This window comes from Furipterus horrens, unplaced genomic scaffold (genome assembly GCF_987537825.1).
Source record: "Furipterus horrens unplaced genomic scaffold, mFurHor1.1.pri manual_scaffold_1, whole genome shotgun sequence".
Taxonomy (NCBI): Eukaryota; Metazoa; Chordata; class Mammalia; order Chiroptera; family Furipteridae; genus Furipterus; species Furipterus horrens.
In genome coordinates, this window is record NW_028327171.1 from 163,314,642 (window position 1) to 163,334,084 (window position 19,443).

Genomic DNA, 19,443 nt, shown 5'->3' on the forward strand with positions numbered 1-19,443 from the left:
CATTGATGAAGAGAATCTCTGCTCCCACCTTTGCTAGAAATTCTCAAGATCCATAGGTTTCAAGAAATGAAACAGAATATCTCTTGAAGATATTTTTGAGACTATTCCTTCTGGGTCAGGATCCTCTCCTTGTCATGGTAAAGTAGGGTTAGGATTGGGAGATGCTGACGTGCTATAACAGTTACAGAAGGGACTTTTTGAGCTGAGGTAGTAGAAGGCACCAAGGCTAAGGGGGGGTTTAAAGGGAACAACTATGTGGGAGTGCATGATCTAGAATTTTCCAAGGGGAAACTTAATGGACCACAAATTAGAAGGAGCCAGAGGCAGGTTTGAAGTCAGGGTATGAAGCCAGAATTCTGTTAAGCTAGTCACATTGGACTCCACAATAAATGTTCATGTTTATAGCTTACTTTTATAGAGTGTATGGAAGAAAGGCCTGAAGTCAAACTTATTGGGCCAGTGGCTGAGTGAATATTGCCAGATATTTCCAAAGCAAGTCTTCCTTGAACAGGTCAGCATCTCTTTTTGAGTTCTCAGATTGCTTACTAATAAATGAGGAAAATCACTATTGAAGAAATCTATGCCACATGCATTTATTAAACAATTACTGTGTTCTGGACTCTATGCTGAGCGTGCATGGAGAGGAAAGTGGAAGTAGTTGGAGTTCCAGAAACTAGAGTCCAGAGGGCATGTGTAAAATGCCGGTGAGCCAGGCATAGCTAAATTACCTGCATTTCAGTGAGGGTAGCTAGCCAAGCTTCAACTTTTAAACATTTATGATTAAGCCCCAAGAACTCACATAATAAATTGTAAAGTCTTGGTTCGCGACTTTTTGTAGGCTGATGTGCTATAATGAGTTGGCCTTAAGAACATGTGTCTTTAAAAGACCGATGAGCAGAAAATAAGTAGGCTTTTTTCAGGTAACATTCAGAGAACTTTTGAATTGTCATATTTTTGCACCTTCATGTCCCAGCCTCCTGCCCATCTGTTCCTTTCACTCAAGGTCCTGGAACCCTATGCCATGGGCAGGATTTTCACTTCTCAATATAGCACTGTGTGCTTCACCTCATGGTCTAACTGACTTCCTGAGAATAAATCATTGCCCTTGTGTGTTGTAAGAGACAACAGGCATTGATTTTGTTGTTAGCATACGTGAGCCTCTGCTCATGCAACAGGCTGTGTACTTTAATCACAATAAGTGTCCTAAAGTTTCAGATTATAATGCCCTGAAAAATCAACTTTTAATCAATTACTTATAACAACTGGAGGGGCTCTGTGTCCAGATTAAAAGCAGCATGGCTGATCCTATGGTAAGTAAATCCTCTTCATTTGAAGTTTGAAAGTTGTGTCAAATACTTTAAACCAAGTTTCTTCCATAGCAGTGTCAGGATTGTGACATTTTATGCTAGTTTTACAGCTAAAAGGATTTTTAGTACTGTGTTGTAAAGCAATGTGAGTTCACTCTGACTCTTTGATTATGTTTAATAGCTGTGCTGTCAGACGATGAGTCATGGTCTTTCTCTTCTCCTTTACAGTTTGTGTTTACACGTTCTTGCATTTGATAAAAGCAGTATAACAGGCTTTGCAGATTGACTATGATGACTCCTTTATTTTAATCAGTGCAGAGGAAAAAATAAAACTTGGCACAATAGGGCATAAAACCCTTTATTCAGCCATTTTTTATTTTAGTACTTATATGTGTACCCTTATAGAATGACTACTTTGTGAAACTAAATGTCAGCATATCTAGTCATTTGATTTATATGAGAAATCTTGCTTTCTTTCTATCACATTCAATTTAGCAGATAAAATTTTTTTTATATCTTGTCTATTTGCAAGCCTTGGTGATGTAACCATTTATAAGCATACCTTTGTATAATATTTCATTTAATGGGAGAAAATCAATTCTACTTCTCTCTTCAAACCAGTGGGGCTCAATTGTCTAGTCCTAGTAGGGTAAGGTCAGAGTAAGTAAACTGCAAAGAGTGAGATTGGTATTTCTGAATCTCTATTGAATGACAATAATTATTAATAATTTATCTCCTTTGCCTCTCTCTAGGCTACAATTATTTAAATAATTTCTTCTACAAGTCTTTTGAGCTCAGCTTTGTGGGTTGTTTTTATTTTTTGTTTTTGTTTTTTACATATACTAATGTATTTAGGCAGATGTCACTAATTCTAAAAATAGGTTTTGTCCTTTTTGTTGAAAATAATTTGGAGTTCAATAAAGTGGGTGTCTGAGTACCTGGGTACTTGCCCCTTAGGTATGATTCTATTTAGGATACAGAGAGATGAAGTAATGGTTGAGTATAAGGTGGAGTTTGGCAAAATTTTTGTATAAAGGATCAGATGTAAATATTTTTGGCTTTGTGAGCCATATAGTCTGTCACAACGACTCAGCTCTGCTGGTAGCACAAAAGCAGGCATAAGCAACACATGAATGAGCAGTAATGATGACTGTGTTCTAATAAAACTTTATTGACAAAAACAGGAAACAAGATAGATTTGACCTACATGCTATAGTTTACTGTATGAACCCTCTGGGGATCAATCATATTTTCACACATTACTAAAGAAAGTGACCACATATTTTTTTGAAATGTCCATGCAGAGAAAGTGATGAAATTATTTTTTGAAAATGAAGTTATTTAAAATGTACCCTATCATCAGCAAGCCCCTATTCAAGGCTTGTAGGACCCTAGGCAACAAATGCTTGATTAAAGGGCAAAAGAGACTGAATGAGAACTGGGCAGAGGCACCAGACAGTCCTACCCACCTAGTATGTTTTCACAGGTATAATAATATGTGGTAGAGTACATTGAAATGGCGTAGAAGAAGGAGTCTGGCTGTGGAAGAAGTTCAGACCAGGAACCATTCTTGCCAGTATGTTCAGTCCAAATCAGAATCCATCCACAGGCTCAAGAAAATATGAGTTATCAAGATAATTGGTCTCTAGCCTGTAGACAGTTCAGAGAAGAGAGTCTATCCCAGCAGGAACATTGGACTGCTTGGTAGCCACCTCTTTGGACTGATAGAAGGTATCTGTGTTGGGAAAATGCTGGGGGAGCTGATGGAGGTGAAGGAGCTGATGGGAGGAAGCAAGGAGTGATTGATGAGACTTTCAGAAAAATGGAAACTTGTATTACTCAGCAGATAACTTAGACACCCAAGTTTTTCCCAGACAGTCCTGGGATATTGCGACATTTATTTAAGGCATCTCTGGAATGTATGACTGAGCTTCTAACCTATGAATCAGGTAGATGTCTATAGGTAGCACTACAGAGGCTGGAGAAAGGGATCATCAAGACCCAGGAACTAGACAGCATATGACCAAACTGGGATTGTATGCATTGAACTTACATCCAACCAAAATTACTAGGGTCAGAAATGAGCTCTTACTTTATGAAATGTCATCTATACCTCCTCAGAAGAGGCAGATACTATTCTAACACTGCATTGTTCCCTGAGAAACTTAGGTACTGAAAGTCACATTGTCTACCTTTTTTTCACATAAAGAACTTTTACATTGTAAAAATATTTCAAAAGATTCAGTGAGAATTTTACTTGAAAATGGAAGCATTTTGAAGAGAAGAAACAAAGAACAGAATAATGGGTATTTCAAGTTGAGTTATTATATTGAAGAATATTTTTAAATAAAGAGAACAGTACTTTTATCCTTTATGTGTATATTTATATACTCATAAAACATTTTTACTTTTTATGAAAAGAATTTCAATGTACTTACAAATGGAAATAAAGAAGAACACTTAATATTAATTGTATAAAGACAATGAAAAAGTAAAGCATATAATTTTCTAGCCATGAGGAGACCTAGATTACTTTGTATACCATTTGTGTAGGTTTGTTACACATTTTGCAAAAAGAAGTACTCTATTTATTCTTTAATAAAGTGCAGTATTTGCTATCAGTAGAGGATAATAGCCACACTTTAACTTTATAATTTGTGGCTTCTGTGAGTAAGATTTGCCTGAGAGGAAAAGTACATTCCAGGTCCAAGAAATTTATATCGCGTATGTGAACAGATCTCTAAAAAGTAAAAGAAAAAACAATCCCTTAGCTCAGAACTTCATGGCTCTTTGGCAACTACATTTGGGGAACTGTTTTTTGACTGACAGGGAAGAGGAGCTGAATTTGATCTAAAGAGAACCGAGATGCCTCCTAAGTGAGCCAGGAGAGATGTGACAGCTACATACAGCTGTCATCCCCAGGATGACGCTGTGTGTGAAAAGTGGGGTCTGGGTCGGAGCCAGGCTAGAATATCTATCTACCTATGGGTCCAAGACTGATTCTGGAAAACAATCATATGACAGACAGCCCACCAACATTGAGGAAGGTCCCACTGAATGTAGAATATTGGAGAGAGGGGCCACTTCATGGAAACTGAGAACCCAAATCCAACTGGTTGCCAAGATTTGAAACTTAGGAATGTGAGTAGCACTCATTAAGTAAAGAAAAAAAAAAAAAACCAAGGTAATAGCAATAGCCCCTAGAGGAAGCCTAGACTAGAGGAATACCCAGAGCGCTGCCCCTCTGCAGAAAGTGTAGCGAGCCCTGGGTCCCTCATTTTGTGCTGGCCATTGGTCTAAAGTCATGCTAGACCATGACAGTCGCTAACCAGCAGGGAAAGCCTTCTGCTCAGAAGTGAAACTTTGGGTCTGAATGAGGTTCCTGGTGCTTAAGCCACTGTTTAACCTCCCACTTTTTATGCAGACAGTTGAGTTCAGACAGTAAAAATGTCCTGTGCAGATTTTTGTTTGTTTGTTTTTCATTTCCAGGAGCTCTTGTGTCTCCACTGAGCAGGGCTACTGCAGAAGGTTCTGAAATACACTGTCCCCACAGTCTTCATATCTGTCCCTCTGCCCTTCCTGTGAAAATGTGGAAAAACTCACTCACCAGATGGTTTGTCTTGATGCCAAATAACTCACTTGGTAGTTGGTTTAATTGCAGTAAATTCGCTTATCAATGATTTTGGAAGTTATAACTCTATATTGCAGATCTTCACTCAGACTGCTTCCCCACAGACCAAGATGAGGCTCATAGAGAAGATGAATTTTTCTCGTTGCTAATATAAGGGGACAACCCACCAGAAGGCATTGACTTAGCCTCTCCATTCAATTTGCACTGTGATAAACTGGGGTTTGCTAGTTTTGTGCCTGCTTTATACAATAATGGAAATAAAATGAACACTTTAGGACAAAAGCAATAAAGTATGGCTAATGAAGGAATGATTTGGTTTGAATGCCAATTGCTTAGAGGTAAGGATTTTGTAAAAAAAAAAAAAAAAAATCAGATAATAAATGGTTATCATATTGGCAATGTAAACACAGTGTTCTGTTATTGATCTTCTATGAAAATCAAATTTCAGATAGAAAAATGCTCGACATACTAAAGAATAGATTCTAGAGCAATTCTGTTGAATTGTTATAATGTTCCTAACTTTCTTACATTACATTTTCAGAAGCATCCTGATACTTAGATTTATAACTTTTTCTGTTACTTTGATTTCTAGATTCTATAGGTTAATAGAATTGCAGAGTGAACATTTCATGAGTTAGAATAATCAGAAAAAGGCTGTAATGCGGCAGTTCTCTTAAGTCTGCACTAGACTCACCTGGAGAGTTTATTTAAGACAGACTCCCAGTACATATCCTCTAAGTCAGAAGATCTAGGGGAGAAGGCAAGGGATCAGCATTCATACTAAATACACCACTCATTTCTCTGCTTGGGGCCATTGATCATATTTTGAGAAAAACTGTAATAAATTACATCTTGCTTTTGAATTGGGTTTCACAGGACACACAAAAGAAAGAGGACAGAAAGTTAAGAGTCTTAAAATAACTGAAATCAGATCAGAGATCAAGCTTCTAGTTCAGAGTAGAGAGCCACAAGGGAAGAAAGGATGAAAAGGAGCACAGATAGATAGCCAGGCCGTTCACCTGGCTCCCCTTTTCCTGATCACATCAAGTTCACATCTTACATGAGAATTCAGGGCTAATCCTCCACAGTCTCCAGTGCACCCACTGAGTTCAATACTTCCTCTTTCTCAGGAGTAAAAGCAGCATTTAGTAAGCAACACTGCAGAGGCCTACTCAGTACCAACAGCAAAAAAGTAAAAGCATCAATCACAAATGTATTGTCTGTCCTACAAATTATTTAAAACATCTGCATCTCATAGTCAAACTACAGTTCATCAAGATGTTTCACTTTGTGTGCAGAGACATGCAGTGCATTCAAGACTTCATTTTCATTTGTTTCCATGCTCTGAACAGTGTCTGATGAGTATGTTGTGGACTGTGTAGGGTGAAGACCAGCCTGGAGTCATGCACAGACAGCCCCCGACTTCAAACAAACTCTGTCCCATAGGTTGGTTTGTAACTTAGATGTTCAACTAAATTTAGAGTGAAGTTTCCTCTGGAAACCTTAACCAAACACTTTGATTAACTGCTCCAGCCAGTAGGCAAAAGGCCCTTTAATTTATAACATAGCTAAAGGAGAGTATGGATTAATCACCTGGCTGAATTGTGGAAGCAGGGTGTCTCCATGAAGACCTCTGGAGGAGGAAGAGGAAAGGAAGAATTTTTTTTTTCTCTGACCTGGATTCAAGGATGACAAAATTTTCTGCCTGTCTCCCCGTCTCCAGTCAAAACTCACATTCCTAAATTCAATCAATCTGAGTGAACAAAAATGTAATAAAAAGCGATTTGATTAGGTGGGTAAATGACCAATAATCCCCTGATGTTCCAGGGTATATTTGCCTTTTAAAAGAAGCTTTAAAATACATCTAATTGTTGAAATGGCATACAGTATAACATAATGTTACAACTACATGAACATAAAAGAGAAATATTTATATTAATTTGAAGAACCGGGGATTTTAAGCAGGTTGGACTTATCTAGACACCCTTACCTAGTCTGTGCCTCAGCATATTTCTCAGAGTTATATGAACAATTTTTATTTCTCTACTTCCAAATACTCAGATTTTCCAAAGGTCATACATTAAGCTTTGAAGCAGCCAAGATGAAGGCAGTTAGGCCACTAATGTGTGTGTGGTGGGCAAGAGTTGGGTATAGAGGCAAAGGGGACAAGCATTGGAAAATAGAAATCATTTCTGAGATGAGTTCTGCTAGTACTGAAAAGTGTGTCAGCCTATGTAGACAAATACCCATAGTGATTATATATAAATATACCTAGTGTTGATTGGCCCTGGCTGGTTTAGCTCAGTGGATTGAGCGTCGGCCTGCGAGCTAAGTGTCGCTGGTTCGATCTTCCAGTCAGGGCACATCAGAGAAGGAAAACTCTGACTCCAAAAAACCTCCGCTGCCTTGCGGCATACCTCTTCAGGGGAAAGGCTAAGGGAGTAAACCCTGACAGAAAATCCGGAGCCGGAGTCCCTAAGGCGGTTTGACGTTGTAGTCAACACCGGCAACTCCTGCGGCGCACCTGAAGCCAAGCTGTATTGACTCCGTCTTTCCCTTGGACCCTTCAGCTGCGAAGAGAGGGGGGGTCTGCTGCATGGGCAACAGCAGACCCTCCATATCACCCTGCCCAGGCTCTGTAGCTTCAGCGTCATCGCAAGATGTCGATTCAACACGGGAGGAGACAGATACGATGTCACTCCCGAGTCGGACTGCACAGCCATTCTCGGCGGTGCAGATAGACTCTTAAGAAGCTACACCATCGTCTCTCGAGACGGACGGCTGCCGACGACCTAGTCGTTGATGGCAAATCATGTAAACACAAACATACACTTCTTAGTGATACGCTATATTCAATACTGTTCTATTTTGATACTTATCTGTAATTAACTTTGGCAGGCTAAAACAGCAGACCATGGCTACTCAGGGGATAGAAATTGAAATATGCATTGCTTTACTTGTGCACTAAACTAGTGATTAGCTAACCTTTAGGAGTGGAATAAATCATTTCACATCTCTGATGATGTATTTCAACCAGAGAACTTCTATAGAAATTAATACTAATAATAAATAAATGCAGGATTCCAGAGGTGGAAAGAGAAAGAAACAATGTAGATAGCCAAGAGAATCTTGGGGCTTGAGTAAAAATCAGCCGGAAGGACAGGTCAGTTTACTGCAGAACCTGGATGCTCATCTATTTCACTCCATTCTCTTTCTAACGTTGGGAAGCTGTGTATTAGAACAATAAATAGAGAGGCTTCCCAGGTCCAAATGAGTGGGCTCAAATGCATCTTGCACCACTGATTGGCCATGATGTTTGGGAAAGTTACTTATTTTCTCAAGCATCCTTCTCCTTATCTATAACATGGAACCAATGATAGCTATTATCATCACTACCTTGGAGGAAGCGGTAAAGAAGACATGCCTTCAAGGGGCCTGGCACTCTATAAGCATTCACAAAGTGTAAGCTGTTATTAGGTTGAGGGACATAATTTGCTTTCATAGCCATTGAGTGTAGTGTAATGATGTGTAATAGCATCCAAGTCCACTTATTCCAACTAAATCGTTACACTGTGGGCCAACTCTGCAATCCTAGGACCCTAGGCATCTAGAGTGACAAGATACACTCTTTCTCAAAGCTTCCCTTTAGTGACCACAAGTTTCTGACTATATAGGTAGCTTGATCACAGGCTGGAAAAGAATAAGCAGTTAAGTTTCTGCAAGGATGTGGCCATCTTCATCATAATCACAGGACTGATCACAGTCAGAAAGAGAGAAGGACCCTTCTCTTACCCAGGCCTTGTACATACAAAGGTCAGCCTCTGGTTGATTTAATTTGATTTCCAGTTTACTTAGAAACTGTGAGCCAGGTCCAGCACTGGGACATCCAGGATGCACATTATTAATCCAGCCCGCAATTCAGAATGTGATCTGAGTTCCCCCAGGTGAAGGAGAGAAGCAAATTCCCTGGCTCAGGATTAAAGAAATTGTCACAGGTTTCCTCTTCATTATGCAGCGCTGTAACTCATCTGCTGTTTGTCTTTCACTCTAATGAGCACCGAACTCACTCAAAATATACTAAGAGATAGTTTTTATTCAACATGCTCTTAAGAAGAAAGTTAGGTTCTCTTTTAGTACTGAAATATATGAATTCAAATAGGAGCAGAATTATAATAGGTTTTTGCTTTTTTCAGTCTTTCCAGATTTCACCCTTTCCCCTCTTCTTTTCCCTCTATTCCCAGCTCTGTCAAATAGGCCTGTAATGAGAACATGTAACTACATCCCAGGAGCCCCTCTAAGTATATTTAGTCTTGGATTATAATCACGTATGGACATCTCTGTCTGCCTCATTAAATCATATCTTCCTAAAGATTGGGATCACGTGTTTTTATTATTTTTTACCCCCAGTTCACACCCCTCTTTACCTTGGCACTGGCTCTGAGACATTTTGAGATGATCTTAGTAATGGGGATACAAAGTAAGCAATGAAGCCCAAGGGGTGGGCTGTGTAGTCTGCAGCTGGTACTTCCTGGAGAACGGGTTCATCACTGAGGACACCTCAACAACTCTGGTGGGCCCAACAGAGACTCCAACCTTCTTGTTGACTTTGCTTCCTGTGCTTCTCCCCACCACTGATGTGCTCTCTGCCCGGACTCCAGCTCCTTCGTGTCTTCTGTTGTTTCCTGATCTTTCTTTACTGCATTTTTTTCTATGCATCTCTTAGTATTAGTGCCACCTTTGGGAGTCTCATATTTAAACTCTCAGGGAGAGTACTTGATTAGTTTAATTATTACACAGAGCTCCCACATCAAGTTATCTTGTAGGACAGAGGCTGGTCTGCAGATGGCCAGGCTCAGATCCCTAACCCAGGCAGCTGTGGTCCAGAGTAATTGTGCGATATGCAACCAAACATATCCACTTGGGCACAGTCCTCTTGTGAGTTCTTTGTACAGAGAGAAGCTTTGGGTGTAGGAGGTCCTCAGCCTTGCAGCATCTTTCCTCCAGCAAAGAATAAGCCCATCCAAAACATTTCCTTTGTATGTATGTACCAGAGCTTTTGTATCCACTCATCTATTGATGGGCCATTAAAAGAAACGAAAGCTTACCATTCGCAACAGCAGGAGTGGACCTAGAAAGTATTATGCTCAGTGAATTAAGTCAGTAAGAGAAGGACAAATACCATATGATTTTACTTTTATGTGGGATCTAAAGAACAAAATTAATGAACAAACAAAATGGAAACAGACTCAGACACAGACAGGGAGAACAGACTGTGATTGCCAGAGGGACGTTGGGGGACTGGGTGAAAGAGGTAAAGGGATTAAGAAGTACAAATTGGTAGTTACAGAATAGTCACAGGGATGTAAAATACAGCATTGGGAATATAGTCAATAATATGGTAATAACTGTCTGGTGCCAGGTGGGTACTGGAAGTATTCGGGAAAAACTTTGTAAAGTATATGATTGTCTAAATCATTATGCTCTACACCTGAAATCAATACAAAGTAATACCAAAATAAAACTAATCAAAAATTTTTTTTAAAAATAAAATTTTAAAAAGGTTTCCTGATTAGCCAGTTGGCTCTGGGGGCTGAGCCTTTGCCTAAGACATAACAAATAACAGATTGTTTTTTTAAAGATGACCACAAGTCTGAATACAACTGCTAAAGTTTAACACTACATAAGACACCAAGGAGAAAATGATTGCCTGAAATGCTGTCCTCATTCTCAAGGTGCCCATGGACCAGAAGCAAAAGACAGATGTATAAGCCACAAAGAGCAGCAGCATATGGCAATGGCTAAGGGTATGGGCTTTGGGCACCAGTTCAAATCATGGATTTTCTACTTACTAGTTGAGTGACTGTAACTTTCTTAGGATTCTGTTCCTTCAGTTCCCTCACTTGTAATGTGCAGCTTTGTACTTGGAACATACAGAGAAGGAAGGAGGCTCAGGAAATGAGCTGAACAGCCACACGGCCTGGTGCTTCTGGAGAACTGGAATATGGAGATAGTAATCCCTTACTTGCATGATGTTATAATATATAAATTTGTACACAGATCACCTAGAACAGTGCCTGGCACACGGAGAGATTTTACTGAAGAATAGCCACATTTTTTTCTAATGTCGCCTAAATGTTAAAATGGAAGTATCCATGAAGTGCCATGGAGAGGAAAAAAGGAGACAGTGGAGGTCAGAGAATCCACTACTGAGAAGTAGTTGTTCAGAGCAAGCCAGTAGCTGGCAGGGCCACGGCTGAAGCCCAGGAGCACAGTGGTGGTTTTTCCACTGTTCCATGCTGAGGTGCTGTGGCTTCTGTCTCCATCCTGACAGGAAGTGAGAGGCAACCATGCAGGGAAATCTGAGGCTTGCCATGTGCTAAGGGGCAACTGCAATGGTGTCTGTAATAAGCATCTCCGTTATCTTGCAAAGTGAACATTCTGTTATGATGGGATAACTTAGAATTTCTACAGCTTTGCATGGGTTTTGTGTTCTTCTAGGCCTATTAGGGTGTCATTATAACTGAGAGACCATTTTGAGGACTTGTTCACTTAAGTTTAACTGCTCCTGAGGAAAGCATTGTATGAAAATTACATGACTGCATCCGTGGACTCATTTAGCTCAAGTTTTGCTATTATCATTAGAGTCTCAACCCAAGGCATGAGTTTGAAAATCTAATTAAAAGTCAGAAGTGTTGTTAGAGGACTTGAGAGTTCATTTTAAGGACACAGTCATACTTAGTTTACTTCACATGAAAAATTAAACACAAAAGTAATAGCCTCAAAGATTTGGTTTTGCTATTTGTTTTTGAGTAGGGAGGGAAAATTTATACTTGTTTACATTTCTGATTAAAGGAAAAGATCCCCTTTCATAATAAATGAAGAGAACTAATTTTGACTAGAGGTCACGATATATATTGCCTGAAGTTATGATGACAGCGACACTTCTGTGAATTACTCAGAGTATAAGGACCCTGGGAATGGGAAGCAAATCGTTCTGATGAATGAAGAAACTGGATATCACAGCAGCTATTGTCCTCTGAAATAATCAGGCCAGCCTCCAGCCTGCAACATGCTGAGCAAGGAGGTAATCAAGGACAGTGCCATACATTAAAATGACAGGAAGGACCTGCTAAAAATCAGGCCCATGACATCACAGTCACCCTTTTCTATGAGATAAAACAAAATGCTCAACTTTTTTTCAGTTTCTATGGTCTTCCTTTTTGACGTAAGGAAATTGTCTTCTATTACCAGATGATTTTATCTTATACATTTATTAACACATAGGCCGATCTAAAAAATAGTAGTTGGCATTTACATGCCTTGACTTCTCCAGTAGTTTCTTAAGCTACCTAATAAGTATAACTCATTTTTGTTATTATCTGTGCATTAGGAAGTTTAATAAATACCATGTGATAATAATTTAACATTCTGCAAAAGGGATAAAAATGTCATGCATGTCTTTGGCACTCATGTTACAGAGTTTATGGCATTTTTAATATATACACCATTGCATGCACTAGACTTATGGTTTGGGATGCAGCATATTTGAACCTGGAGTGCAGCAGGGTGCTTTATAATTCAATGTTACATTTGACTTTAAGTTCCCTGAGAACAGCCTCTCATGGCAATACAGTTCTAAGGCTCTAGGTAACATTTGCAAATGAAAAAGTAATAGACATAGTGAACTAGCGCTCACCTAGTGATACTTCAGCCTGGTATCAGCACCCTCTTTGTAAAATAAGAACAAATTCAAGTTTGAATTTTAGAACCAGTTTTTTTTCTTCAGCAAAAGGAAGATTTTCAAATGATGATGCTGGCTTTTTACAAGCACCATTTCCCTCAGAACATTGCTGCTTTGTCATTATCAGACCTTTACTCCTCCGGGAAATGGCATGTATGTGGGAAAAGTACATTTGTAAAAGTTAGAAATACAAACGTGTGTTCCTAGGAAGAATACATTTCCAGTCAGTAGATTCACAGCATTTTTCTTTTCTCTATATATGTACATATTTATTTTACCCATTCTTATGGTGGTGTATGGTGATACTATAAATTAAGGTATTTTTCCGTTAATCTGCTGGATGTTTAAGGGGAAGCTGAAGCATGGGAAGAGGAGAGATTGTTGAAAAGAGCTCTTGCATAGTAACCCAAGGAAGTGAACCCGTATTTCATATGTTTTTAACTAACCATAAGCATCTTCTGATTCAACATCTCTACATGTTAAAAAGTCTGATTGCTACAAATATATTCAACCGAGACATTTAATCTTCATATTTAAGAACACTGTCAGATCTCATGGACTTCCTCTTCTGCTAAATATCCAAGTTCTAAACAATCTACCTCTTGTTCATTGATGACTCCCCACCACAATGCCTCCACATAGAGTTGGATCAGCCTGGAGTGTTGAGAAAGGAAGGAAGTCTAGATATAAAAGGGGAAGATCTAGATTCCACCTTCTCGTTTTTTCTTTACCAATTAAAAAAAAAAAACAGGGAAATGTACATAAGATATATGTACTGTTTCATAAGTAATTAAAAAGTAAAACCTTATATATACCACCCAATAGTTTTCAAGCTCTTTGTTTTGGATTTTAAATGGTTTTCTTTTATTCCCTACAGTTCTTAGCACAATGGCATTTCATAATTGAGTGAAAATAAAATTTTAAACTTTTATATAAATCCATTAAAAATATCAAACTTGTCAATACATGAAATTCAGTTACTGGACCAAGAATATGGCATTTCAAAAAAGAAAGAACGATCCCTTCTACTCTGGTTGCTTGGCACATGTAATGATCTTTTGAGAGGAAATGTACTGTCACCATGACAATGCTAAGATTATAACTTAATTTCAATAACAATGAAAATGGGTCTTCTGGAACAGGCCACCTGTCCTGCCACTCAGGTCAACCAAACACCATAGAAGTCTTAAGATATTTTTAGAGAAAGAAATTGGTTTATGAATGCAAAAGAAGTCTAGATTGAAAAGGTGAATTTTAAGAAGACATCTATTTCTTGCTTAATGACTTATTTGTGTGTTGATTAAGCTGACAGTCCTTCACAGTCCTGGCTTTTTTGTGATGAAAGAACTCTACCAAATTTTCCCTGAGAGGCTATAGAGGAGTTTAGGTTGAACATTTTGTGTGAAGGTTTTCAGAAATGGCTCAATTTAGCTAACTTAAGTTAAAATAGTGAGAAAACCCACAAGGTCCCGAAGGCAAAATTCTTCAGTAAAAAATAATCTTTCACCAAGAATGCTTGCTTTAATGCACAAAAACAACTGTTAGAGTTGTGATTTTAAAGCAATTGTTATCATTCTTGCCCAGAAGGTGAATAAACCTGAGATTCTTCAGCCATATAGTAAAATTACATCTGTTCCTGAAATGAAATTCTTCTTCATAGAAAGTACAAATTTATATTTTTAAACTGACCTCTGGGTTTTATAATAATTAAGCCACACTTAAGTTAAAACATTGACTGCTTATCAAGTACCTAAGTTGTATACAGAATTATCCTAGGTATTCTGAAAATGTCATAGTGGATAACTATGCAATCTCTTCTTGAAACATAAAATAAATACTGAAAATATTCATGAAAGTGAAGACCAGACTAATACTTTTTTTCAACTTTTAGTTGGCTTTTTCTATTAATAGTGATCACAAGGGCGTTTATTATAATGAAGAAGTTCCCTTTTTTAGGTTTAAGAGCTCCAAATAGCACTCTAGTCTACATTACACACAAAGTGCCCCTTTTCTTCACAAAACTCCCCAGATCTGTTCAAGTCATTGAATTTCAAATAATCCTCATTTGGTTATTAGCATTACTCCTCATTATTATATTAATAAATTATCTTAAACAGATTATAATTTTGCAAAGTTACCTTCTCATTTTCCCCTTTCAATTATATGATATAGTTCATACTTTCCACTAAATAGTTATTAGTAATATAAGAGTGTGGGGTAGTCGTTGTCTGCACAGCTGAGGAGGAGGGACATACTTAGATATAGGTATGCAGATGCTTACTGAAGCCCAAAGACGTGATTGGGTTAGTACCCAACATAGTCCTGGCTTGTTGTTCTTTTATAAATGTCTAAATTAGGTTGGCATAAATACACAAAGGCATTTATTTTGTGTATGCATCTTTAATACACTTTTATAAATATGTAATATAAACACATTGTAAGAGTTACATGAGTTTTATAATTCTATTCCTAGATAAACATACTTTTTGAGAAAGAATAATTATTTCTTGAGTTATTCCAAATTACCTTAGGGCCCAGAACATAACAGAGCAAATAATGAATGCAAATTTATAAAGAGTCTATCATATTGCATTCCTTCAGCCCTAGATTTATTAGAACATGAGCACATTAGAACATAAAATAAGTAATGGCTTTCCACATTGGTTCTTGATCTGTGCTGGTAGACTGACTGCGTGAGAACCAGGAGAGCCTTGGTAGTCCCTGCCCTACAAAGGCCAGAAGAAGCAAGTTAAGCGCTATAGCTGTATGGACTCTTTCTTTGGGAATTGCTGGCACCCCGTGCCTTTGAGTGACCCATCACCAGATAATGTGGAGGCAAGAACCTTGACTCACTTCAGAAAATATTTCTCACTGGCATTTTGAAGGAAGCAGGGATCCTGTCCAGTTCTGAGGTCACCAGACTTGGTTAAATATCATCACCCTTTGAACTCTGTGACTGTGGCTTAACTTAAAAAAAAATGTAGCCAGGAGACCAGGCCTGGTGTGAGGGCGATTCCTGCCTGCAATTGGCCCACCACCTGATTCATGATTCATTATGGAATTATTATGTGGCTGTGTATAATCATTGTTGTTTGTATTTGTGTGTGAAAGATGAACAGTTAAGTTGAAGGGAAACAGGTAGAAAATTTAATGAGAACCTTCTCTACATTGTTTTGCTTGGAGCCATGGCAAATGTGTGAGTTCAAAGGGAAGTCAAAGTCCTTAGGTGCAATCTCTGTCAGAGTTAGTTGGAACAAATGCGTGCTGGTTAGTGGAAAAACAGGGGCAATATATGAATCTTTTGTTCTTGATCCAAGGTAATTCAGAATAGGTTTTATTTCTAAACAATTCGGTTTATAATCAGAATTTGCCTATTGGCCAAATGGACTTTATTTCTTTGTTTCTAGCTAGGAAAGTATTCTTTAAATATGTAAAGAAACTTCTAAACACTGAAAGTAATGTAGTCACTCAATATCTCCCTGCAACCAAATTTTTTCCCTACTCACAATAGTAGGAGTAGGTTTATTTGCATCATGGTTTGGAAAATGGTCAGTACAAAGACCTCCCTGCTCAGTGTTCATGGCGTTACCTTCTGATGAAAGCCTGTTAACTTGTGTGGCATATCCGCTCTAGAGGATATGAAAGGAAGATGCCGTTACCAATTCCACTCATAGCAGAGGCAATTATTTTGATGACAGGAACACATTTATTCTGAAAGATACCAGAATATAAATTAAAATGTTACATACTTAAACTGACGCCTGGAAAAACAAAGGTTATTCCTGGTGTGTAAAGTAGACATTTGCCTATGACAGCTTCATAAAATGCATCTTTTTCTTGGTGTTGTCACCAACAAGTCACTGAGACACCTAAAATTTCCCTATTTTTTAAAAATGCCCTTAAGGTTCCCTAAAGTATATGAGAGACATTTGGAAATCACAAGGTTTAACTGTGCTTGATAGCAATTGTGGGATGATTCTAACAATGGCCATGGGGCCTTTGGACCCTATCTGCTTTTATTAATGCCTTGATCATAAATAACAATTTTGTTACTTTTGCTACTTCACTGAGGATATGTATTTTCAGAATTGCCTAATTTTCTCACCTTTAAAGTATTAACTAATATAAGAATGTTTTTCTATTATACCTATCTTTAAAGAAGTAGGTGGCAGTAGGGAAGAAAACATATTTGGAATTTACTGAATTATAACAGTTGGACTCTCCTGGTTGTTCCTGGTGCTCATGGACAGGCAGCCCAGTAGCTCTGAGAATCCTGGCCCAGTCCCATTAGTGGCTAAGAAGCCTCTAAGCTCTGAGACCTTGTAGCTGTAACTGCAGCCTGCTCAAATCCTGAAGAATGCAAGACGTGATGTGCTGCAGGAAATAAGCCTGGAGCCAAATCCCAGCTGCACCAGGGCCTTTCACTCTCCTCCGAGGCTAGGGAAGAGGAGAGTCTTTTGTTGGATTTCCTACATCTCAGTACCTTATGTTTTGAATTTTTGTGTTCATCTCTTAGAAGCTCCTGTACTATGTGATTCACTTCTGGTGTATCTCTTTATGAGTTTTGACAAATCTAGCCACATAACCACCACCATGGTTAAGATACAGAATGGTTCCATTACCCAACCCCTCCAAAAACCCATTTTGCTACTCCTTTGCAGTCAAACTCTCCCCCGTCCTTAACAGGGACCTATTCTGTCTATAGTTTTGTCATTTCCAGAATATCGTATGAATGAAAATATACAGTATATATAACCTTTGAGTCTGAGTTCTTTTGCTTAGTATAATGTATTTGAGAGTCTCCAAATTCATTGTATGTTTTATACATATATATTTGTGTGTGTATGTGTATAGGCATATGTATACATAGATGTGTATGTAGAGATATAGACAGATATATGTTCTTGCATATATCAATAGTTTATTCCTTTATATTTATTTGTTTCTCAGATGAGGGGCCTTGGGTTGTTGCCCAATTACGGTAAACATAAACAGTGCATTCAGGGTTTTGTGCGAGCAAATGTATTATTTCATCTGAAATAATTAGGAGTGGAATTTTAGGGTCATATAGCAAGTGCATATTTAACTGTGGTAGACACTGCCAAACTGTCCTCCAGAGCATCTGTACCATTTGCTGCTCCACCCACCCACCCCCAAAATGCAGGGAAGTCCTAATTTGTCTGCCTCCTCCTCTGCACTTAGTATTATCAGGTGTTCTGTTCACTTGCTTGTTTAATATAGTTTCTCTTTTAGCCATTGGAATATACTTATATCTTGTTGAGGGTTTAATTTGCATTTCCCTAAAGACTCATGAGAATTGAGTACCCGTTCATGTACTTATTTGCCATCTGTATGTCCTCTTTGGCAAAGTGTCTATTCAAATCTTCTGTTCATTTTTTAAGTGGGTTGTTTTTTATTGAGTTTTGAGAATTCTTTAGATATTCTGGATACAAGTTGTTTGTCAGATATTTTCTCCCAGTGTGTGTAGTTGGTCTTATTCCTCTAGTGGTCTTTCTCAGAGCAAAATTTTTATCTTGGTAAAGTCAAATTTATCAACTTTTCCCTTTCATGGATTACCCTATTGACGCTGAATCTAAGAAATCTTTGCCTAACCCAAGGTCTCAACGTTTTTTCTCTTATTTTCCTCTAAAGGATTTATAGTTTTTCCCTGCCTGGTGTGGCTCAGTGGATTGAGCACCAGCCTTTGAACAAAAGTGTCGCTGGTGCGATTCCCAGTCAGGGAACATGCCTGGGTTGCAGGACAGGTCCCCAGTTGGGGGCGTGTGAGAGGAAACCACACATTGATGTTTCTTTCCCTCTCTTTCTCTCTCCCTTCCCTTCTCTCTAAAAATAAGTAAATACAATCTTTAAAAGATTTATAGTTTTCTGTATCAGTACCCCTTTTAATGAGGTCGTTAAGTCCTCTGTGAATTCTGAGTATTATAAATGGACATGGAAAACTTAAGATGTCAGATAGATTTTTAAATGCCCTCCTATAAGATTAAAGGTCATTCTTACGTTTTTTAAATCTCCTAGACATTTTAGCACTTGAAAATGCATAACTTACAAAGTATGTGTATACTACTCTTCTCAAGCTCATCAAAAACATATGTAGTGATACTGAGTAAACTTTATCGGTACCTTTCAAGAGGTAATTATAATTTAATAGAGTTGTCTGAATGTTTCCTAATTTTATAAATGCAGAATTTTCTCAACCAAAAGAAAACATTCCTTTAACCCCTTAGGCAGGGAAGATCTGGGAGTCTCTACCATCACTTTTATAAAAAAAATTTCTATCAACTTCATAGGGGAAGAGCAATATTCTATTCACCGTGGCACAGTGCATTACTTAAAGGAGAGAATTAATAAATGTATATTGGGTTGATGAATGAATGAATAAATAAATGAGTCTGTCAGCAAATTTCAACTCAATAAATTTTTAGGATGGGTGAATTAATGAATTAATGTACCTACAAATTTTAGCTCATAGACATAGTTTTGTTCACTGAGAATGAATTTTAGCTCTGACTGGTGTGGATTGAGTGCCAGCCTGTGAACCAAGGGGTCGCTGGTTCAATTCCCAGTCAGGGCACTTGCCTGGGTTGCAGGCCAGGTCCCCAGTTGGGGGTGCGCGATAGGCAACCACACCATAATGTTTCTCTCCCTCTCTTTCTCCCTCCCTTCCCCTCTCTCTAAAAATAAATAAAATCTTCTTTAAAGAAAGAATGAATTTTAAAAGTAGATTATTTAGAAGCATCTTTTGA

General features: G+C 38.2%; 1 long non-coding RNA gene across 1 annotated transcript in view; it reads left to right on the forward strand.

Annotated features, from left to right (window-relative positions):
* The first annotated feature begins 1,164 nt into the window (after positions 1-1,164).
* Positions 1,165-19,443, forward strand: part of LOC150022167 (uncharacterized) — a 108,390-nt gene continuing 90,111 nt past the window's right edge. Inside the window, exon 1 of the long non-coding RNA XR_016509210.1 lies at positions 1,165-1,310. This is a non-coding gene — a long non-coding RNA (uncharacterized LOC150022167). The remainder of the gene's footprint in view (positions 1,311-19,443) is intronic.